This window comes from Salvelinus sp. IW2-2015, linkage group LG16 (assembly GCF_002910315.2).
Source record: "Salvelinus sp. IW2-2015 linkage group LG16, ASM291031v2, whole genome shotgun sequence".
NCBI classification, from domain to species: Eukaryota; Metazoa; Chordata; class Actinopteri; order Salmoniformes; family Salmonidae; genus Salvelinus; species Salvelinus sp. IW2-2015.
Window position 1 is genome coordinate 32,038,752 of NC_036856.1, and position 9,088 is coordinate 32,047,839.

The following is a 9,088-nucleotide window of genomic DNA, read 5'->3' on the forward strand; positions in this document are numbered from 1 at the left end:
ACATTCTGAGGGTCCTGATATCCACTAACCATTACATTACTGAGGGTCCTGATATCCATCTAACCATTACATTACTGAGGGTCCTGATATCCACTAACCATTACATTACTGAGGGTCCTGATATCCACTAACCATTACATTACTGAGGGTCCTGATATCCACTAACGTTACATTACTGAGAGTCCTGATATCCACTAACTGTTACATTACTGAGGGTCCTGATATCCACTAACCATTACATTACTGAGGGTCCTGATATCCACACCATTACATTACTGAGAGTCCTGATATCCACTAACCGTTACATTACTGAGGGTCCTGATATCCACTAATCGTTACATTACTGAGGGTCCTGATATCCACTAACCGTTACATTACTGAGAGTCCTGATATCCACTAACCGTTACATTACTGAGGGTCCTGATATCCACTAACCGTTACATTACTGAGGGTCCTGATATCCACTAACTGTTACATTACTGAGGGTCCTGATATCCACTAACCGTTACATTACTGAGAGTCCTGATATCCACTAACGTTACATTACTGAGGGTCCTGATATCCACTAACCGTTACATTACTGAGGGTCCTGATATCCACTAACCGTTACATTACTGAGAGTCCTGATATCCACTAACCGTTACATTACTGAGGGTCCTGATATCCACTAACTGTTACATTACTGAGGGTCCAGATATCCACGAACTGTTACATTACTGAGGGTCCTGATATCCACTAACCGTTACATTACTGAGGGTCCTGATATCCACTAACCGTTACATTACTGAGAGTCCTGATATCCACTAACTGTTACATTACTGAGGGTCCTGATATCCACTAACCGTTACATTACTGAGGGTCCTGATATCCACTAACCATTACATTACTGAGGGTCCTGGTATCCACTAACCATTACATTACTGAGGGTCCTGATATCCACAACTGTTACATTACTGAGAGTCCTGATATCCACTGACTGTTACATTGCTGGGGGTCCTGATATCCACATTGATGGGGGGTCCTGATATCCACAATCGTTACATTACTGAGGGTCCTGATATCCACTAACCGTTACATTACTGAGGGTCCTGATATCCACTAACCGTTACATTACTGAGAGTCCTGATATCCACTAACTGTTACATTACTGAGGGTCCTGATATCCACTAACCGTTACATTACTGAGGGTCCTGATATCCACTAACCATTACATTACTGAGGGTCCTGGTATCCACTAACCATTACATTACTGAGGGTCCTGATATCCACTAACTGTTTCATTACTGAGAGTCCTGATATCCACTAACTGTTACATTACTGAGGTCCTGCTAATCACTAACCATTACATTACTGAGGGTCCTGATATCCACTAACTGTTACATTACTGAGAGTCCTGATATCCACTAACTGTTACATTACTGAGAGTCCTGATATCCACTAACTGTTACATTGCTGGGGGTCCTGATATCCACATTGATGGGGGGTCCTGATATCCACTAACCGTTACATTGATGGGGGTCCTGATATCCACTAACCGTTACATTGCTGAGAGTGTTGGTATCCACTAACTGTTACATTACTGAGTGTCCTGATATCCACTAACTGTTACATTGCTGAGGGTCCTGATATCCACTAACTGTTACATTGCTGGGGTCCTGATATCCACATTGATGGGGGGTCCTGATATCCACTAACCGTTACATTGATGGGGGTCCTGATATCCACTAACTGTTACATTGCTGGGGGTCCTGATATCCACTAACATTACATTACTGAGGGTCCTGATATTCCATAACTGTTACATTGCTGAGGGTCCTGATATCCACATTGCTGGGGGTCCTGATATCCACTAACCGTTACATTGCTGAGGGTCCTGATGTCCACTAACTGTTACATTGCTGAGGGTCCTGATATCCACTAACTGTTACATTGCTGAGGTCCTGATATCCACTAACTGTTACATTACTGAGGGTCCTGGTATCCACTAACTGTTACATTGCTGAGGGTCCTGATATCCACTAACTGTTACATTACTGAGGGTCCTGGTATCCACTAACTGTTACATTGCTGAGGGTCCTGATATCCACTAACTGTTACATTGCTGAGGGTCCTGATATCCACTAACTGTTACATTACTGGGGTCCTGATATCCACTAACCGTTACATATTGCTGGGGGCCTGATATCAACATTGCTGGGGGGTCCTGATATCCACATTGCTGAGGGTACTGCTATCCACTAACCATTACTTTGCTGGGGGTCCTGCTATCCACTAACCGTTACATTGCTGGGGGGCCTGATATCCACCACTGCTGGGGGTCTTGCTATCCACTAACCGTTCATTACTGGGGTCCTGCTATCCACTAACCGTTACATTACTGGGGGTCCTGCTATCCACTACCGTTACATTACTGGGGTCCTGCTATCCACTAACCGTTACATTGCTGGGGGTCCTGCTATCCACTAACCGTTACATTGCTGGGGGTACTGATATCCACTAACCGTTACATTACTGGGGGTCCTGATATCCACTAGCCATTACCTTCTTATGCTCACATATTGTACCTGTTTTTATTTAACCTGGAAAATGGCCTTGAGGTTAGAACCCTCTTTTGCGAGGGGGACCTCACAAGAAGTCAGCAGGAAGTAGTCAGTGTGTACATACACAACCCTGAACACACTATACAATACATCCTTTTCTCCAGGCTGACAGGTCTGTCTCCGTTCCTGGGGACGATGACAATGAGACTCTGAACAACATCCTGGCCTGTCAGTGGAACTTTGAGGAGGAGGAGTTTACAGACATCTCTGAGGAAGCCAAAGACTTCATCACACTTCTGCTGGTCAAGAGCAAGAGGTGAGGGTCCCATGTGTGTGTTGTGTGTGTGTGTGTGTGTGTGTGTGTGTGTGTGTGTGTGTGTGTGTGTTGTGTGTGGTGTGTGTGGTGTGTGTGTGTGGTTGTGTGTGTGGTGTGTGGGTGTGTGTGTGTGTGTGTGTTGTGTGTGTGTGTGTTGACAACTATGTTGTCAACACACAACTATGTTGTAGTTAGTTATTATTCAGTTGTGGACCTGTGTTCCCTGTGAGAGTGTGTGTTTTAAATATGTATGTGTGTGTGTTTGTGTGTGTTCTCTAGTTGGAGGATGAGTGCCTCACAGTCACTAAAACATTCCTGGCTGTCGGATCACAATCTTCCACTATCGCCTGCATCAGAAGGTAGAACAACAAACAAACACACACACACACACACACACACACACACACACACACACACACACACACACACACACACACACACACACACACACACACACACACACACACACAAACCCACACACACAACACCACATCTACACACACACACACACACACACACACACACACACACACACACATATACATACACATAGACACACTTTCCTACTTAGAGTATTTTTGGCATTAATGCATGGATGGATTAAACCAATTTTTATCACAAAAACTAATATGGTGAATATACTGTACCTATTTCTTACAGAAACATAAGTGCCACTCAACACACCCTTTCCCTCCCCGTAGATCTAGACAGGTAAGCTGTGAAAACCACCCAGCCCACCATACACTATCACACACTTTCTAGACATGCCATTCATCTTCAGCTACTGTATACTGTACATCTACAGTGAACAAAAATATAAATCCAACATGTAAAGTGTTGGTCCCATGTTTTACGAGCTGAAATAAAAAATCCCAGACATTTTCCATACGAACAAAAACATATTTTGCTAAAAGAAATTGCACAAATTTGTCTACATCCCTTTTATTGAACATTTCTCCTTTCCCAAGATAATCCATCCACCTGACAGGTATGGCATATCAAGAAGCTGATTAAACAGCATTACACAGGTGCACCTTGTGCTGGGGACAATAAAAGGCTACATAAATGTGCAGATTTGTCACACACACTGTCACGCACTGACCATAGAGAGCCCTTGTTTTTCTATGGTGTAGTAGGTCAGGGCGTGGCGAGGCGGTGTTCTAGTTTAACATTTCTATGTTGGTGTTTTGGTTTGGTTCCCAGTTAGAGGCAGCTGGTAATCGTTGCCTCTAATTGGGGATCATATTTAGGTAGCATTTCTCCCACCTATGTTTGTGAGATATTGATTGTTGTTAGTGTGTTTGGGCACTACGTCCTCACGGTCTTTAAGTTTGTTATTTTGTTTTGTTAGTTTCACTAAAATAAATATGTGGAACTATACTCACGCTGCGCCTTGGTCCGCTCATTTCCAAGATCGTGACACACACAATGCCACAGATGTCTCAAGTTTGGAGGGAGCATGCAATTGTCATGCTGACTGCAGGAATGTCCACCAGAGTTGTTGCCAGATAATGTAAAGTTAATTTCTCTACCATAAGCTGCCACCAACGTTGTTTTTGAAAATTTGGCAGTTAGTCCAACCGGCTTCACAACCGCAGACCATGTGTAACCATGCCAGCACAGGACCTTCACATCCAGCTTCTTCAACTGCAGGATTGTCTGGGTCTTGCTCCCCAGTGGGTACCCTCCCAGGCCCACCTATGGCTGCAACCCTGCCCAGTCATGTGTCCTAATTATTTAAATTGACTGATTTCCTTATATGAACTGTAACTGAGTAAAATATTTGAAATTGGTGCATGTTGTGTTTATACAGTTGAAGTCGTAAGTTTACGTACATCTTAGCCAAATACATTTAAACTCAGTTTTTCACAATTCCTGACATTTAATCCTAGTAAGAATTCCCTGTATTAGGTAGGTTAGGATCACCACTTTATTTTAAGAATGTGAAATAAAGAATAATAGTAGAGAGAATTATTTATTTCAGCTTTTATTTCTTTCATCACATTCCCAGTGGGTCAGAAGTTTACATACACTCAATTAGTATTTGGTAGCATTGCCTTTAAATTGTTTAACTTGGGTCAAACGTTTCGGGTAGCCTTCCACAAGCTTCTCACAATAAGTGGGGTGAATTTTGGCCCATTCCTCCTGACAGAGCTGGTGTAACTGAGTCAGGTTTGTAGGCCTCCTTGCTCGCACATGCTTTTTCAGTTCTGCCACACAAATTTTCTATGGGATTGAGGTRAGGGCTTTGTGATGGCCACTCCAATACCTTGATTTTGTTGTCCTTAAGCCATTTTGCCACAACTTTGGAAGTATGCTTGGGGTCATTGTCCATTTGGAAGACCCATTTGCGACCAAGCTTAWCTTCCTGACTGATTGCTTTTAGATAATTCTTCAATATACCCACATAATTTCCCTTCCTCATGATGCCATCTAATTTGTGAAGTGCACCAGTCCCTCCTGCAGCAAAGCACCCCCACAACATGATGCTGCCACCGCAGTGATTCACGGATGGGATGGTGTTCTTCGGCTTGCAAGCCTCCCTCTTTTTCCTCCAAACATAACGATGGTCATTATGGCCAAGCAGTTCTATTTTTGTTTAATCAGACCAGAGGATAATTCTTCAAAAAGTACAATCTTTGTCCCCATGTGCAGTTGCAAACCGTAGTCTGGCTTTTTATGGCGGTTTTGGAGCAGTGGCTTCTTCCTTGCTGAGCGGCTTTTCAGGTTATGTCGATATAGGACTCGTTTTACTGTGGATATAGATACCTTTGTACCTGTTTCCTCCAGCATCTTCACAAGGTCCTTTGCTGTTGTTCTGGGATTGATTTGTACTTTTTGCACCGAAGTACGTTCATCTCTAGGAGACAGAACGCATCTCCATCCTGAGCAGTATGACGGCTGCATGATCCCATGGTGTTTATACTTGCGTACTATTGTTTGTACAGATGAACGTGGTACCTTCAGGCGTTTGGAAATTGCTCCCAAGGATGAACCAGACTTGTGGAGGTCTAAAAAAAATTCTGAGGTCTTGGCTGATWTCTTTTGATTTTCCCATGTTGTCAGGCAAAGAGGCACTGAGTTTGAAGGTAGGCCTTGGTACACAGGTACACCTCCAATTGACTCAAATGATATCAATTAACCTATCAGAAGCTTCTAAAGCCATGACATAATTTTCTGGAATTTTCCAAGCTGTTTAAAGGCACAGTCAACTTAGTGTATGTAAACTTTTGACCCACTGGAATTGTGATACAGTGAATTATAAATGAAATAATCTGTCTGTAAACAATTGTTGAAAAAATTACTTCTGTCATGCACGAAGTAGATATCCTAACCAACTTCCAAAACTATAGTTTGTTAACAAGAAATTTGTGGAGTGGTTGAAAAATGAGTTTTAATGACTCCAACCTAAATGTATGTAAACTTCCGACTTCAACTGTATTTTTGTTCAGTATATATTCACAAATATAATGTAGATGCCAAACATTGGGGTCTTATTGTCCCTCTTTTGTGTTGGTTTAGTCTCCCAACCAAAATGAGAGTCCCCTCCAAAATGACTCCCAAGACCCTGTGGGCGCCTTATGATGACATGGAGGCCAGGGACAGGGCTCAACACTGGACCAACACTGCCGTATCTCTATGGCTACTGGATTACCGCACTCTACTCTGCCTCGCATCTGTTAGTTTAGCTCTGCAGCTTGTGTAACTGAGTTAAAAACGTACCGTAAACTCACTCCACAGCTAGCTTGAAATGTCGCCGATGGAGCTATCGAATTAGATAGCTCTAACGGTTGGTACTTTGTCAAGGAAAGCGGTCACTATAAAATGCACTTTAATGTATCACCATCAAATACAAACAGAACCACTTTTTTGAACGATCATATTTATTACATTTTCAGCTTACTGTGGATTTCAAATAACTTAACACAGGCCTAGTTTACCAAGTCTTATCATACCTTTGCATTGTATTTGTTAGTTGGGTTTTGATTTAAAATAAAGCTTTGGGTGCTATTTATTTTCCTGGTATTGTAAAAGTTTAGTTTCTATAGAGTTAGGAATTCATTTTTACACACCTTTCTCCTTGGTTTTCCCCATCAAACTTTACATAGATCACATTCATTAAAATAATTCAATCATGATCAATCCAGGTAAACATAAACTTGTCGATATTAGACATAATTCCTCACTATTAACTCCTTCTGCTGCTCTGCCCGTTGCTACTGACTTTAATTTCTCCTCGAGCCGCTGCTGTGAATATACTGTAAAACCGCCTCTTCTGTGCCTGCATGCTGTTGGCTTGACCTCAACCTTTTACCTTTCTTTGCTTTCGCCCTTTGGATTAACCCTCTCACCTTCCATGAAGGCATATTACTGATCAACAAAACACAACCTATATGATTTCATGATTTCATATGAATTCATTTTTATCGCTGAAGTTAGTAGCCTAAGTGCCAGTCTGTTTGTGTTGTCATGCCAACTCCTTGTCACTCCTTGTCATGACACATATTTGCACTACCCTTCCGACTGGGCACACAATGAAATGATGTTGACCCAACGTGGAATAGACGTTGAATTTACATCTGTGCCCAGTGGGTTGTGATTGGAGGGTAGCTGTGAGGGTTATTGAATTAGGGTCAAATCCAGAAGATTTGATCCTGATATCTGATTGCTGGGAGGCCAGACTGTTTGGCTTGACAATGAGCAATGGAGTTCGCATGAGCTACAACAGATCTGAGACCAGTCTATGGAGTTAGTTCTTATGTTCATGAATTATCTTGGTTCCTAACTGGATTTTTACTTGAAATGCAAGGCTTAGTCTCCATAGGAATGGTACATAATATAATATGTATCCAGGAGAGAACATTCAAAATAGTTTATTTAATGAATTGTGTTTCATTGTCTGAATTTGAAGTGTTTGATTAATTGTATTGTAGATCTAAAGAAAAAAAGGTTTGTCTGTGTAATAGATTCACTATTTTCAAACTGTGCAGTGAGTTGATTATTACTTGGTCAGATATTGAGTTATTGATTGATTGATTTAATAATTGATTGTCAGATTTGCCATCCCTGGAATCAATTGTGCTCCTTATACCGTTGTGATTTTGTGTCATTTTTGTGTCATTATGAAACATAATTCTAGTTAGAAATGTATAAAAATAAATATAGACAGAAATAAAAACTGAAATTACTTATGTTGTCCTAGTTTTACTCTACTACGTAATGCACATAATACTTTGTTTGACAGTAGAGAGATAATTCATAGAAAAATAGGAAGGGTGGATAGAATAATAACCTTTTCTACAGAGATGATCAATTGTTGATATTTGATCATCATTTGGATACGGCCATATCATTTGGAGACTGTATCCAGGTTTTGTCTAATAATGGCCACTAGGGAGCAGTATCGGACAAGGACAGTCAGTCAAGACTCGCACTGATCACCACCAGGCTAGAGACTCATAATTCATGCAGGCCAAAGCTCTAGTCCAGAGTTCCCAAACTCTGTCCTCAGGACCCCAAGGGGTGCACGTTTTGGTTTTTGCTCTAACACTACACAGCTGATTCAAAGCTTGATGATGACTATTTGAATCAGCTGTGCAGTGCTAGGGCAAAAAAGAAAATGTGCACCTCTTGGGGTCCCGAGGACCGAGTTTGGGAAACCCTGCCCTAGTCCCTACACTGTACTGAAGCCCGTGTCTGATTTGTTTAAAGTCCATATCATGTTGCTTGGATAGTCCTTGCTAAATCAACATCATATTTCTGGTATTTTATATTAAGTCCATTGGAATACAAGATATTGACTACAGTTAGAGTTGTTGCCTAAACATGGAGAGAACAAATGGACCCTCTACATATTCTCTGGAAAGTAGGCTAGAACACAAGCATTTTAACACTACTTCTTTAATGTTTATTTTCAACATTTTCTTTTTTGCTCACCCCAATCATTGTGAGACATAAAGTAGCCTAGGAGGTGAATTTTTTGGCTGGTCAGATAGTTAAGGACCGTCTGACTTTTTTAATAACAGAGAGCATGTTCTATCAGGCCTATAGTACGTGATCCTATATGACAAACCTACAGGTCTACCCTCTGTTTGAAGCCTGTGGTGGGCTGCATGATGAGACCACAGGACCTGACTTCTCACCATGGGTGTGCTGCTAGTGCTCCTTGAGCCTTGCCTCCAGGTATTTACCTAAAAACTAGGACCTGAGCGCAGCGGCGGCGGGATACGTC

At 41.8% G+C, this 9,088-nt stretch overlaps 1 pseudogene; it reads left to right on the plus strand.

Annotated features, from left to right (window-relative positions):
- Nucleotides 1-8,045, plus strand: part of LOC111975529 (myosin light chain kinase 2, skeletal/cardiac muscle-like) — a 22,574-nt pseudogene extending 14,529 nt beyond the window's left edge.
- The last annotated feature ends 1,043 nt before the right edge of the window (nucleotides 8,046-9,088 follow it).